Below are 15,179 nucleotides of genomic sequence, written 5' to 3'. Positions count from 1 at the left end.
GAATAAAATCTAGGCACGGGAAGACATCTTCATTCAGCATTTACTTAAGATATTCGAATCAATGGCAGAAATAAATGTTCTGATGTCATGCAGTTACTAAGATAAACAGGCCTTGAAAGCAGCCTAATGAGCCCATTGGGATTCTGCAGGCTTAGGCCTGATGGTACAGGGCACCACCTCCTGAGGTCACTGCCACAGAGGACAGATCATGTCCAGAGACACGGTGACTCCATCTGGTTCATAGCTTTGGGAGCGCGTACCTCTGTGAGAGGCTGAGCATACAGTTCCCTACAAGCTTGGCACAACTCTCAAGATTGCCATCTTCGGCAATGGAAATCATAGGCCACTCATATTGCTATTTATTATAGCAGCAGTTTACTCATACCTCTCTCTTTTGTCCCTCTAAGCTTTAATCGTTTCAAAGTTTGTTAACACAAGATAAGCCCCTAAGAAAATTAAGCTTATTAAGCAAGATGCTTCTTGGGAATTTTGTTTCTACATAATTTTAACTGAAACGGTTGGTGCCCTTTTACAGCAGAGGTGGCAAAATGCTCTAAGTGGGAAGACAAGGCGTGGGGTTAGGTGCAAACACCAAGCTCAAACTGAAGAGAGAGGGGAAGCTCAAAGCTGTAGTGCTTGCCTGAAAATGTGTCTGTGGCTTTCAAAAGGAAGGAAAAGTGAGAGATGAGGGAAGTTGCAAATTGCTGCTTTTTGTTGCTTAATTTGAGAAGCTGGGAAGATTTGGAGACCAAGGATCAGTTGAAAATGGCTAACTGATGCTCATTATGTTATTTATTTGGTTTTCTGCTTCAAATGATAGTAATAAAACTTTGTGAAAGTCAAATGCTAGTTCAATCCCTTGCTATCATAAAACATGCTAGGCTAAAGGGTTAAGCAGGACAAAGAAGGGAAAGAGGCAAAGAAAGCAAAATAATCAGTGCAAGATGGAACCTCCTCTGTGTTACACCCCATTTAAAAAATACTAGTGAGCTGGTACTCAGAATGTTTGGGGATACTACGAGTAATTTGATTGAACTATTTCATTGGGTTTCTACCCTCAATGAGCTTTTCATGCTTTCTTCTGCACCTCTGTGAATAATCTTGCTTATCATGGGAAGCTATTCAGATAAAGTTAAATGCCTAAAAATATCTGAGACCAAACTAAGCAACATTTCTTGGAACCTGATTTCATAGTTACTCCCAATTAAAATGTTCATCTATGCAGCCCGCCTGCCACCTTTGTTTGGCTCTCATGTATGATCAGGTCTTCCAAGTTCAGCTATTCTGCAATTCTATGAAAAGGAGTTGAACTACACTGGCCTCAAGGCTGCAAATGTTCACCAGAGCTAGAGGTGGTTGCCAAGGGTGTGATTAACTAGATATCAAAGATAAAAGGAAATTCAAAGGACATCTCCAAAGGATGAATCATGTCATCCCAAGTCTGGCATCTAAGGGAGCCAAATGAATCATCCATTTCTTTCCATAGACTATAAAGGGACTATAGACTGATTAGCTCTGACTCACGCATTTAACTCCTACATATCTAAATACCAACGAAGAAAAGCTATTCCTTAATAATGAAAGAGAATAGTATCTGTCCTCAGAGGGAGTACAAGAAGTTGTAAGCTCCTCTACAGTCTGGTTTTATATCTTTGTGATAATTACGATTGCATAGATTTCTATTGATCAGTGATCTATGGTAAAAGGGGGTACTACCAGCATTCCACATGTATGTACTCTTAACAGCTATTTTCTTCCCAGTAGCTGGGTTTTAATTTTTTATTTGCTTATTCCAGTTTGGCATTTTTCTGGTTTTTATTATTCCTGAATTCAGGGTGTTGCTTCTTGAAGCTTCTAAGGGTATCTGTGGATAACAGCATCTGGTTGACTGAAGCTTATTTAGTCTTTTTTTTTGATAAAAATTGCTCTCAACTAATTCTCGTTAGTTTCCTACTGATTAGGAATAATTTGCTGTTCATCCACTGAATCCATGATTCAGGGGAAACTGGAAGTTTATGACTTCTGGAACCAGCAGAATGGGTCCTCCTCTGACTTCCATTCTGAGTTTCCAGTAACGAGCATGGGAGCACAAACTCCACTGCGGAAACTCTGGAGGGTGAAATGTGCATTTGCAGCAAGATGAAATGGTGGACAGTAATGGTTGCAGATTCCCATGAAGTTGCTGTCATGAGAGTTTTACACCATCTTTGTGGACCTGATTCATCACCTTTTGGAGAGTTTGATGGGGATCGTGGTGCCCTCAGACTATCATTTCTCAGCAATCATCCATTCAAATCCTAAGGGAAACATGGAGCAAAGCAAAAGTGATTGCAGATGTCAAGAGACAAAGGTGAAGGATGTGGGAACCCAGGGAATATTTTCCTCAGTCCAACAGGTATATAGGAAAGGCCTAGTGAGAGTGAACATCCTCTGAGTTACCAGCTGGCTTCAGGGCTGCTGTCACAAATAGTACTTTTATTTTTATGATTATTACAATAATATGATTATTATTTTTATATTGTAAATTTTATATTGTAAATTCCTTTTTGTCTGGTAGGGGATGTAGTCAGGAAGAAACGGATCACAGCCAAAATTTATTAGAGTGCCTTTCATTAATTAAACTGCTTGGTGATTATTCATACAGTGCATTTCCCTCACACAGTTCACTCACATACACCTACACAATTACCATTTAGAGCAACAGTCAAGAGGCCAACCTCAGCTGCTTACTCAGAAGCAGAGGATTAATGCATCAGTGGTTTCTATGTGGGTGTTGAGAATAGTCTCTCCAACGGTCCTTTGTTTCATCTACTTAATAATCCTGCAGTATTTATCTGTCTAGAGCTGACACCACTTCTTGGGTGTGGTCTGAATTGCATAATCCACTGTACGGATCCACTGATCTGTATACTTACTGATAAGTATTGGTTCAGGACATTCTTCATGCTCAGTGTTTATAAGTTCTTGTGAATCAAGATCATTGTTGTGATCAACGGTCTGTGGAGTTCCTGGAAGACCTTCACGTACTACTTCTTGTCTATTCGGACTGCTGTCTTCTGGTTATTTCCAAAGATGTCTGTAGACATCTTTACAATCTCATACAGAAATGGTGCTTTCTGACAACACTGGATCTTGGGAATAAGGACTGCTAGCAGGAGTTGGGGTCCATTAGGAAAAGGTGGCCAGCGTGGCAACGCAACTCAATAAGGAAATGATAAGAGCGCTCACTGAAGTGAGGAAAGGTTAGTGTTTTTTAGCACACAGGACAGGATTTTAGGAACAAGAAAGCCCACAGGAAGAATTGCAGATGTCAAAAGAGTTCCCACTTGTACACAGTGTCACAGAGCTTGGAAGCCATCACAGTGACGTCCAATCTGCTTCTCCACATGCAGATGCAGAACTCAGCACCACTGGAACAACTGATAAATGCTGGGACAACTTGAATGGTGGGACCACACGGATGCATGCTCTGACAAAAGGCTGGCAGAGGAGAAGGAGGTGAGAGTGATGAGGACAGGGGTGAGATGCTCTTTACATGAAGGAGCAGTTGGAATGTGTAGAGCTCTTCTCTGGAGCAAGTGGCAGACTGTGTGAAGGCCTGTGGGTCAGGGTTAGAAGAGAGACCACGGAGCAGGGCACCATAGTGAGAGTTTGTTACATATCATTCAACCTAAGTGAGAAACAAATCATTTTATAAGCAACTTGAGGGAATCTCTAGATCCCAAAATCTACCACTTAATGAGGAAATTTTATTCCATGACATTTATTGAAGAAGCAATACAGAGACAAGACAACCTAAGAGTTATCCAGATAGTGTCAGGGACAACCTCTTACAGATGTTAAGTGGATCAGTGATACACAAAGACAAGCCTCCAAGTACAGGAAAAGTCTGTTATGATATTCAGAAAAATGAGTGGATGTATCAAGAGATCAGTTTGACTAAACAGAGGATACACAACTAAGCTTGTCTTCTTTGCTTCAGTCTTCATCACAAGATCTCTCCAGTCTTTCTGCTCAGAGGGAGAAAAGACCTACCAGCAGAGAAGGCAACTGAGACAAGAAATGTTGAACCATATAAATCTGTGTGATCAGATGGTATGCATTTGATTGCCTGCCAATATCTCTGTGAGGTTTCTCCACACCATAACTGAAAGGTTGTAGAAATCAGAGGAGGTTTTGATGAGTAGATTAGATTAAGATAAATGTAACATTCCTTATAAAATCTTGTTGATCTCCAGAGCAATCTGGTCAGCCACAATTTAGTCCCTGGGAAAATAATGGAACATGGTTTTTTGGAAGCAATTTCTGGGCAAAAGAAGGCAAAGAATGACACTGGGAACAGTCAACAGGTTTATACCAAAAGTACACAGTGGTTAACAAATCCAGCGCCAAATGCCTTCTGTGATGAAATTATTACATCTGTGTATGTGCTGGGGACAGTGGATTACTTTTCCTACAAAAATAGTGATACCAAATTTGTGATAGCAACCATGATAGCATTTCATCTTTAGCTTCATATGAATTTCAGGATAAAATGTAGATTCATGCTATACCATACTAAAATGGACATTACAGTTTAAATCTTAATTATACCTGAAGGCAAATTCAAAATCACTGGCATTTTGTAGTGATAAACCAAATACATAAAAATCCACACAGCAACTACAGCATTCTCAGACTTCACAATAAGAATACTTTTAGCATAATTATAGTAATTAAGACCCTGCTATTAATAACACATTTCAGATTAACAAGCCACTTATGTAGTACAATATAAAGAGGCTTCTAATTACAGTGACAACACTGTGATTTTTGAAAACTGTTAAATAATGCGTGATAAGTGACTGCCAACTTGCATTAAGATGTTTTAGGAATCCTGCTTAGACTTGATGTTTGATAATCCTGTTTTGAAGACAGGATTTGAATTGCAAATTGAATTCAAAGGCAAATGCAGCAATCTTCTGCCAGGAAGACCAGAATCTTTATTTGTAGGGCTGAGCAAACCTTTAAAAGCACAGCAGTACTTGACAAACAAAGTCTGCAATTTGTCACAATTTGATGTTGCTGGCCATCTGATTCCAGGATGCTGACAACAATAATACTCATTAATAATCTGAGAGGATTAAAATCTCAAGTGGTAGGCACCCACTCAACAGGAAAGATAAACTAGTTCAGAAGAAATAAACATATATTTGTTATTTGACTTATCTAACACCATGAACTTGTGAAATATTGGAACTGAGTTTCTATTAGAACCATGCATGTATTACAGATACTCACAAAGTTACCACTTTATTACATATAAAGCTCACGTATTCTTGATTTTTTTCCAAATGTTTTGTGGGCTAAAGTAAGTTATTTTTCTCATTTTACATGAGTAGTGAAATAAAGAGACAGCAGATTTTTGAAAAGGGAAGTTGGTAGGATTTAAGGAACATTAGCTGAAGCTTTTCTACTGAAAACTGTATCTCCAATATGTTGTTTGGAGTCATATAAACATTTCAATTTATTAAGCCCAAGATGAATGATTGCTGAGGTACATGGTATTGGAAAGATTCAAATTGAGCTGCCAAATTGTGACAAGTTTTTGTGAACAAAATATTTAACTATTATATGTCCAAATTCACCTTTACTAAACATGAAAAAAACAATTCAGACTTACCTTCTGAAAACGAAACAAAACAAAACATCTATATATGTATATATATATATAAATTGCAAAGATTAGAAGCATCAAGCTTACAGTTTGATGCACTACAAAAATACAGTTTTATTTCAACTGATTGCAGTAGTGAAATTGGGCTGAAGTTGAAAAATTTTAGAGGAAACAGTTACAAAACCAGTGAAGAAGGCTATATTTTCTTTCAAAAGGTTATCATTTTGTGCATAATAAAAGTGCAGAAGATTACAAAAATGGCCTAGTTTGTATGTTTTGAATGTGGTCACACAAGCATATAAATAAATAAATAAATAAATAAACTTACCAGAGCTGTTCTGTGCAGTATGGAGTATTTTAACTACAACCTTGGTGAGACAGAACTATTCTCTATAGGTTAAAGGATTTTTGCATGAGTCAGTATAAAAAGACAAAGTACTTGACAAGGTTCTCTCATACTTCTACATTTAAATGCACTAACCACAAAAGTATCTAAGAGGAGATCAGCTTATCCACTTTACTTTCTTGCTCCACATAGATATCAACTTCTATACAAAACGTCTCCAAAGTGAACCTCTACCTATTGATAAACTTTCTAGTTAAATAGGGAGTAGACTTTTTTAATTCTAACAAATGTTAGCAAAATATTCTCTGCAACTCATGTTTTAGGAAATTGTCTGTCATTAACAACAACTTTTCATCCCATATTGCTCCACCTTCACAAGACAATCAAACAAAAAATAAACAACAATTGAACAAATAAAAAAATATAACCTGGGTAGGATGTGGGGAGGGGAAAATCTTAAGTGTGGTAAAGTTAATGTTTGACAAAGATATAAGAAACTGAAAATAGACTCTGTACCAGGAAGTGCTGGATAGTCGGTATTATATTTTGTCGTTGATGGAAAAATGAGTAAAGAATGAAAGGAAAAAGCATTTAGAAATAGATGCGTGCATGGGCACACTGCTGACTTCTTTCACTGTGTTACTTTTTGTATATACTCCCTTAGTAACAGATAAATACAAGATGCTATCAAGTCATATTAAAATACCTTTTGAGAAAGGAAGGCAAAACATGGGAGAGAAAGGTAAACTAAGACTTCATTCACTCCATATAAGGGAGTAGGAGGAAGATGTAAACCATATAACAGAGCAGCAAGGGGTAAGAGAAAACAGACAGGAAAAAAATGAAAATATATTAAAGTTCTAATCTGATGAACAATATTGTTTGCGCTGTTTCTTATTATTGATGTCTTGTGGATTCTTTGCTTTTTACCAGTAAAGGAATACAGCTGATGCACATTCAAACAGATGTCAGAAATTCTGCTGCAGTTTTTCATGCTTGAAGCACACAGAAAAGAAGAAATAAAGCATATGGGCAATGAAGAATTGAAAACAGATTTATTTCTTACTCTATGGTAATTACAGCAGCCAGTTCCTCAGTGATACAATATGGATGAAGCAAATTCTATAGTGTCTGCTGAACAGCCACCAGCCACTCATTCTTCTGTCTGCCCCATTGTCAGTATTCAGAAGGGGACTATAAACAGGAGGGGAATCAACTTTTTAATCAGGTAGATAGTGACAGGACAAGGGGGAATGGTTTTAAGCTCAAGGAGGGAAAATTTAGAGTAGATGTTGGGAGAAATTACAGAGAGAGTGATGAAGTGCAGGCACAGGCTACCTAGAGAGGCTGTGGATGCCCCATCCCTGGAGGAGGTGGTCAAGGCCATGTTGGATGGGACCCTGGGCAGCCTAGTCTAGTACCAGATCTGGAGGTTGATAGTCCTGCCTGTGCAGAGGAGTTGGAGCTTGATGACCCTTCGGGGTCCTTTCTAACCCAAGCCATTCTATGATTCTATGATTTTGTGATTCTTTGATTCTGTGATTCTATTATTCTGTGATTCTATTATTCTATTATTCTATGTCAGACTCCTCATTTCATTTGGATCTTTTTTTTGTCATAAAGCTGCCTCCTGCTGTATTTAACAGTGCTACCGCTTCTTTTTCTGAAATGACTTCTCATTAAGTTATTCCATGAGATTTCTGATCATAGCCACAGCATCCTGCCCCTCTCCTTGTACCCTTCCGGTATCTGATTTTCACACCCAATTCAGCTCACTAAGCTGATGGTAAACTTATTAATCAAAAATTGAATATATTTTTCCTGCTTTACTGAGTTGAATTGGCTACCTGAGACATCAGTAAAGAACCAGAAGTGACACAAGGAAGGTCATGAGACTGCACAAAGGGTAGAGTGAATGGAAGAGAGAGGAAATCAAACTGCTGCTTTAATGAGAACTGGTTGTCAGATAGGATTATTGTTCCTCTAACTGGTCCTCAGCTACTGAATTATCTTTGTAAGCATAGGAGAGAAAATTGCTCCCCAAAACATTTGTTGTTTGTATGTAAACTGATGCACCACCTGAAGTATCTAGGGCCATAAAGCCGAACACATGGCCAGACTACTTCTAGAATAAAACCTAAGAAGGACTAAACATGGCAAGCACATTTAAGCAGCAGCAGTTAGTGATTGTACTCATGTCTTTCTACTCTCTTTGTCACAGGAAAACAATCCAAGTCTCCTGTAAACCTTTAAAATTACTTCTCATTCACTGAAAATGAAAAATTTGCTGAAAATGAAAATTTGCTTTAATTCTTGACTTGTTCTTGAGACAAACTTTTTTTTGAGTACCATTCTTGCAGACCAGACCTCTTCAGTATCGTTCTTCATCTGTCTGAGAACCAGAACATTTCCGCACCAAAGTCTTCCGAATCAAACATCAGAATACAAGGGCCGAAGTGAATTGCATGCGACAGACTCCACAGCCGTTGCAGATAAAAATGACATGTTTTCAATTGAAATGAAAGCACAACTATGAGGCAGTGCTCTCTACTGATGAATTATAAATGTTAACTGGCATTCTCATCAACTAGATTACAGCCTAAACTTGTACTTAAACAGAGGTAGCAAGTGCTAGACATAGCAAATACATTATCGTACACCAGAAGGTGCTTGAGAGAATGTTCCAGAACAAGCAAAAACAGAGAAGCAACAAGCCAAAGGAGAGAGTTTACTTTCTGTATAGATCACTGTATTAACTTTACATTTTCTACCTGTATGATAAGCATCTCACTAGAAGCTATACATATATCTTAATGAGACAAATTTGTCAACAAGCTGCAAGTTATAGTTTAAGATCTCAAATGGGTAAGATCTCAAACAAGTACCTCTTTTCTTAATCTATAAGTAGTTTTGATCAGTGACTGAAAAAGCAAGAGTTTCTGATCTATCTAAGTGACAGCTTGGAGGTACATGACCCTAATAGCTGCCCCCATCTACTTGAGTGAAAAATTTCTGCTGATGAGACAAGCCTGAAGGTTTTTGTATAGCTACAAAAGGAGCCGAGTGTGCAGGAAAGCTGGTGTGCAGTGTCTGTTCTCTGAGACGAGCTTTCTTTTCTGAGATGTGGTTGGCAAGTATCATAAGAATATGTAATTATGAATAGATACATAAAGAATTCAATTACCTATTAATGTTCCTTGGCATTTTTAGCCATAAAAGCATGATGTCATATACCATAAGTACTTGCTTTCAATAGCATTAGAGATCATCCCTGCAAGCTTATGTTGAAGCTATTAAATATACATTACAGCAAAAGAGTCACAATGTTTCTATCCATCTGGTAGTTATGTTATCCCTTTTTCTACATGATATACAGTCTTTATGTAAATTATTACTAATGGAAAATCTGAGAACATGCAGAATGCTTACTGGGGTTCTACCACGTGGGAAGGGAGCCAAACAAGTACTCACACTGTCATTTTGTTAGAAGAAGAGCACAGAGAAGGTGTGCAGGAAATTATTTCCCCTTTTTCTCTCTCTCTTTTTTTTTTTTTTTTTTTTTTTTGAGAGAGAGAGAGAGAGAGAGAGAGAAGGAAAGAAAGAGAGAGAGAAACATTTCTTCTTGCATTGCACCAAAAAGAAACCAAGAATGTTCAAAGTGAGAAATGTGACAGAAACATCCTTTGCCCTTTACTGAACTAACTATCCCTGTAGTCAAAGCATTCACCATGGTTACATTCTTTTAGAGTGAGCCAAGAAGAGCAGGATCAGATATTGGTCTTCTGTAATTCATTTAAATACCTTAATCGTAAATAAGATGGAAATCTTTTTCCTGTGTGTCTCATTGTGACCAGAAATTGCACTCCTGCAGAAAGATTTGATTTCAAATAACTTGCCTGCTCTTGCAGGGATTTTTTTTAGCAGAAAGTTTCTGCCTAATGCTAATTTTCAACTTTTTCTATTGAATATCATGAGATCTTTGACAATTTTTAACAAAAACAATGTAACTGACTTAGAGTCAATGTAACTGTCAGACAAACATCAAAAATTTTGGCTCTCTCTTTAGATGGAAAACACAGGTGTCTAGATAGCTGATCTAAATCAAAGTAAAATGCTGATGATGCTGAGCAGGATTAGACTCAGTGCTGAGCCCTGGAGCACTCTGCTAGTTATTGGTTTCCAACTAAACTTAATTCCACTTATCACCGTTCTCTGGGCCTATTTTGCAACAAGTACCGGTCCATTATAATCTCAGTCAGAAAGGCACTCTGATTTTGTAAAGTATGATTTAAAATAACATTTATTATGTCAAACGCTATAAGAAGAGAATAGCATAGGCAATCTTACATTCTTTTAGATTCTGTGGGCCCCAGGCAATGTAGCATTGAAGGCCACACTGTATGTGCAGGACAGCACAACAAAGAGGGGGTCTGGGCATGCTTAGGTTAAACTGTTAATCATACATCCATGTGTGATGAAAGATCTGCCAAAGAATACTACAGTGTTCAAAGAGCACTACAGTGTTCAAACAGTTTAACCATGTAACCAGGACCCCCTGCCCCATTCAGTTGTGGGTCCATATTTTCCCTAGTCCTCCTTTTGCTACTTTTGTACTAAGTTCTTCTCATTATTTTTGACATCTCTTGTCAGGTTCAACTCCAGGCAGAATTTGGCTTTTGTAAATACATCTTTGCATACTCAGGGAATGTCTCCATATTCCTCCCAGATTATCTGACTCTGTTTCCAACTTTTGTACACTCCCCTCTAACGTTTGAGTTTTGTCAGTACCTCCCTTTTCCATGAATTAAATATTTATAGAAGCTTTATGTACAATAATCATATCAAAGAACAAGAAGCATAACTCTGGCCTTACTTAGTATTTTTCTGACACCACATTTATACTGTATTTATAATATAGTATGCAATAGATTTTGAGCAAGGAAGGTGTTGTGATTTTTTTGGTTTAACTAAGTTTACTTACAGGTTTATTAATGCAACTTCTTCAGGTTGGCATGTTTGTAACTACTGCTTTCTTTTACTAAGAGTAAAGAGCAGAAGTAGGTTAAAGACTTAGCTCCATTCTCTACTAATTAATTCCTGATTTTTATACTGTAGATGACTGAGAAGTCTAAAAGTTATGCACTATAATGCCTAGCTTCCATACTAGGGTACATAAAGTATATAGAATTCATGGAGCCATTCCATAATCCAAAACAGATTCAAAGCTATAAAGCACAGTGAGCAAGAAAGGAGCCACAGTCAGCAAGTAGCTGCCTGTGAACTTATCTGAATTGCCTATACCTTCTAGAAAACATCTGCCTGTAGCAAAACAGTCTGTAACCTCTTCATTTAAACTCAGTTATTTCAAAGAATAAACTACAGCTTATTCTTTCCTTTTAGAAGAAGTATTACTTTTATTTTCCCTCCTTCCTTTCCCTTCCTGCCTTTGATATTGTCCATGAGGTGGAAGACCCAGGTTCAAATTCCTCTTCTTATTAAAGAAAGCTTTGATTTCCCCAGTAAGTGCCATGATCATGAAGCTATAGCATACTGACTCCATTTTGCATTGCCACTGTTTCAAGAATCACAGGGACAGGCAGGGAAAACAAGAGCATGACAGTAGCCTGTCTTGAGGGTTCTGTGGATATTAAGTTCTCTTCTCTCATAGAACTAGCTCTATAGGTTTTCTCAGTTTGTTTAGCGTAGATCTTACAACTGCAAACCCACTAACTTAAACACAGTACTTTTCACTAATTCAATGAATCTCTTCCTCTGTGTGATGGAACTACTTCCTCATCTATATCTGTGTTACCACACTTTGCCCAACCATGTAGCCAAAGTCTGTTAGTTAGGCCACAATCCCAACAGATGGAATCAGCAGTTTGAATCAGGTTGAGAACTTACAACTTTGTATTACTACTCAGAGACAAGTTCACTACCCACTAGGGCATTAAAGAGAAAGCAGGACAGAGCCTTTCCTCACTATTTTCTTAAGGAAAATAGCTGTCACTGTATTTTTGAGACTCTTTCTTTCATGCACTTTCTAAAAGATTAACCCTATCTAACAAATTAAATATAATGAGCTTTAGTCTCCAGACCTTGAACAGACCAAGTATAACAGGTATCAAGTAATACAGTCAGTAATAATGATCAAAGAATCTCAAATCTAGGTAGGCAAATGTAAAACAATTAATGTGAAATGGAGAACTAAGTATATGCTTAGCTGGGAAGTAGATAGTAAGGGAACAGTAAGCTATGAAACTTTTGACTTAGACACTCAAGTTCCATTCTAGTTTTTGTGGGTTTTTTTTTTTGCTTTTGTTTTTGTTTTTTTATTGGATCTACCCCAAGACATTCCACATAACAATCCCTTGTTTTATACAGATGGTTACAAAAAAGCAAATGTTCTCCCTTTCTCAGGCTGAAATGTTTTTTGAGAACTATATTAGTGTATTAAATCACTGTGAAGCAAGACAGACTCCCATATTTATATTACACTTAAGATTATAGTTACAAAAAATATTAAAAATACACAGTGTCATTAATAATAAAGTATGACATACTGAGTAAACAGCGCAGCCAGAATTTAGCTGGAAGCTGCTCTGATATATTTGCTTCATGGTTTAAACAAAAGAACTGTTTATTAAATAACAGCTTTCCTAGAAACAAACATTCAGCATTGCTAAGATTTTATGATATCATCCTTCCTCTCATTCAAAGACAGACTTATACATTATCTGTGTAGTTCACCTACCTAATGTTTCTCTAAACATAGACAGTTATTCAAAACGCATTCATCTTTATGGTGTCTGCAACCAAAATTATAAAACCAGGAAGACAATCAGACAGATTGTCCACTCTTCTTACTTTGTGTTCTCCAAAGCGTATATGGTAGAATTATTATGACCCCTGTCTCACTTCAATGCTGTGTGTCCCGCAACCTCAGAATCCTTTGGGGAAAAAGCCATACAGGATCTTATTCACAGAACAGGAAGTTAGCTCTGCCAGATCAATTAAAGTGGTAGAAAATATAGGGAAGAGTTTGAATGTCATAATGTATTCGTTATTGATCCAGCTCTCAGAGGAAGTGTGTGCTGACTGTACTCCGCTGGTCTGCAAAAGAGAAGTCTTACATTACTGTCTGTATTTTTCATTATATATATGAATTTGTAGGCTTCGTATATAAATTCTTAGAAAGAAGGGTTGTAGCAAGTTTACTAGACTGTGGCACTAAATTACACAATTGAATAATGCACAAGTCTTAACCATAAAATAAGTTATTGTAAACTCAGAAGAGTCATAGCTTAGTGGGAAAAAGAAAATGAAGATGAAAAAAATGATATAATTAAGCTATAATTATGCTATTATTCCCAGGGAGATAAAAACAACAAAAAATACAATTAATTTATATAAAAAAATTATTTTAATTTTTTAGCTTCCCACAGTGAAAATATGGTTCTGCTTTTATTCCCTTATGAAAAGTAATATAATGAAGATTATGTGATTTTCATTCCTCTGCTTAGCACAAAGGTCTTTAGAATGTCTTTGTAATTATTGGCATCTTTCACCCTTACATGAGATCATTCATGACTGCATTCACTGCACAGACATGACCTCTTGTTCAGTCCTTTGATCTTTGTCTGAAGAAGTTATGAGTATGGATGGCATTCAAAAAATATTGGTTGCAGGCTTACCAGTATTTCAGGCACTTTAACTTGCATTTCGCCTATCAATAGAGTAGTAAGGAACCACAAATACACACACCATGCACATTCAAAAGCAAAGCAAGAAATGAAAAACAAAATTTCAGAGAAAATCCACACAACAGCTTTTTTCTAGCTCTTCTGAGCAGAAACACACTGAGCACAAAAATATCGCCCATGTCCTCTATTTTTTTTAGTGTTACAGTGTAGATTAACTGAATCAGTAAGGTTGGAAAAGACCACTAAGATCATCTAGTTCAACCATCAGCCCATCACCATCATGTCCGATAAATCACGTTCCTCGGTGCCACCTCTCCGTGTTTGTTGAACACATCCAGGGACTGTGACTCCATCACCTCTCTGGGCAGCCTGTTCCAATGCAGCACCACTCTTTCAGAGAATATTTTCCTAGTATCCAACCTGAATCTCCCCTGGTGCAACCTGAGGCCATTACCTCTCATGCTATTACTGTCACCAGGGAAGAAGAGACCAGTCTCCTATAAGGTAGATGTGGAGAGCAATGAGGTCACCCCTAAGCCTCCTCTGTGGCAGATTGGACAATCTCAGCTCCCTCAGCCACTTCTCTTAATTCCAATGCTTCAGACCCTTCACAGCTTCATTGTCTTTTTTTGGGCATGCCCCAGGACCTCAGTGTCTTCCTTGTAGTGAAGGGCCCAATACTGAACACAGTATTTGAGGCATGGCCTCACCAGAGCTGAGTGTAGGGGGGCAATCACCTCCTTGGTCCGGCTGGCTGCAATATTTCAGATACAACCTTGAGATATCCTCTCAATTTTTTAGTGAATTTCCTGGTCAAAGTTTGTTTCATGGGTTCTGTGGTAGAAATACATGCACCATGATACCTGTTCCAGCAGAAAAATCAAACAGAATTTTCCTTTTACCTGTAAACAGACAGCAAAGAGATACAGACTCATTTTCCCTTTGTTGCAGTCACCTCTCCACAAGTAATGAAATGACAAAAAAAAGATAAATAAAGTACTGAAAATGTACGATGTAAGGCATGAAAACAACTGGTATGCGTGTAGAGAGAAGATGAGTGACAACCTACTAAATTATTCACTTAAGACTATGAATGTTTGCTATTTGTTTCCAAAGATCTAAAGGCATTTATGTATGGAAGTAACCAATCTTGCAAACGTTTAATCACTCTGATATTTTATACTGTATATACATGATACATAAAGTACATTTTACATTATCGGCTGCCTTCCATGACTGATCACACATATGGGAATTTGAAGGCTGGGGTCAAAGTCCAAGTTTTATATCACAGTATTCATCCGCAGCCAACAGAAGAAAAGTAATGTTGCTCAGTGCCGTGACTAAACAATAGACACTCCTCTAAAGCAGCACGATGAGATAACACGCCATGAGATCAGTCCCAGCAGTGCCAAGATCCCTCCAGCCGCTCCAGGTGGAAGTCAATCCACTTGGAAGATATCGCCATTGATAT

This window comes from Coturnix japonica, chromosome 1 (assembly GCF_054131305.1).
Source record: "Coturnix japonica strain WE chromosome 1, WE-NBRP24, whole genome shotgun sequence".
NCBI classification, from domain to species: Eukaryota; Metazoa; Chordata; class Aves; order Galliformes; family Phasianidae; genus Coturnix; species Coturnix japonica.
This window is presented reverse-complemented; position numbering follows the sequence as displayed.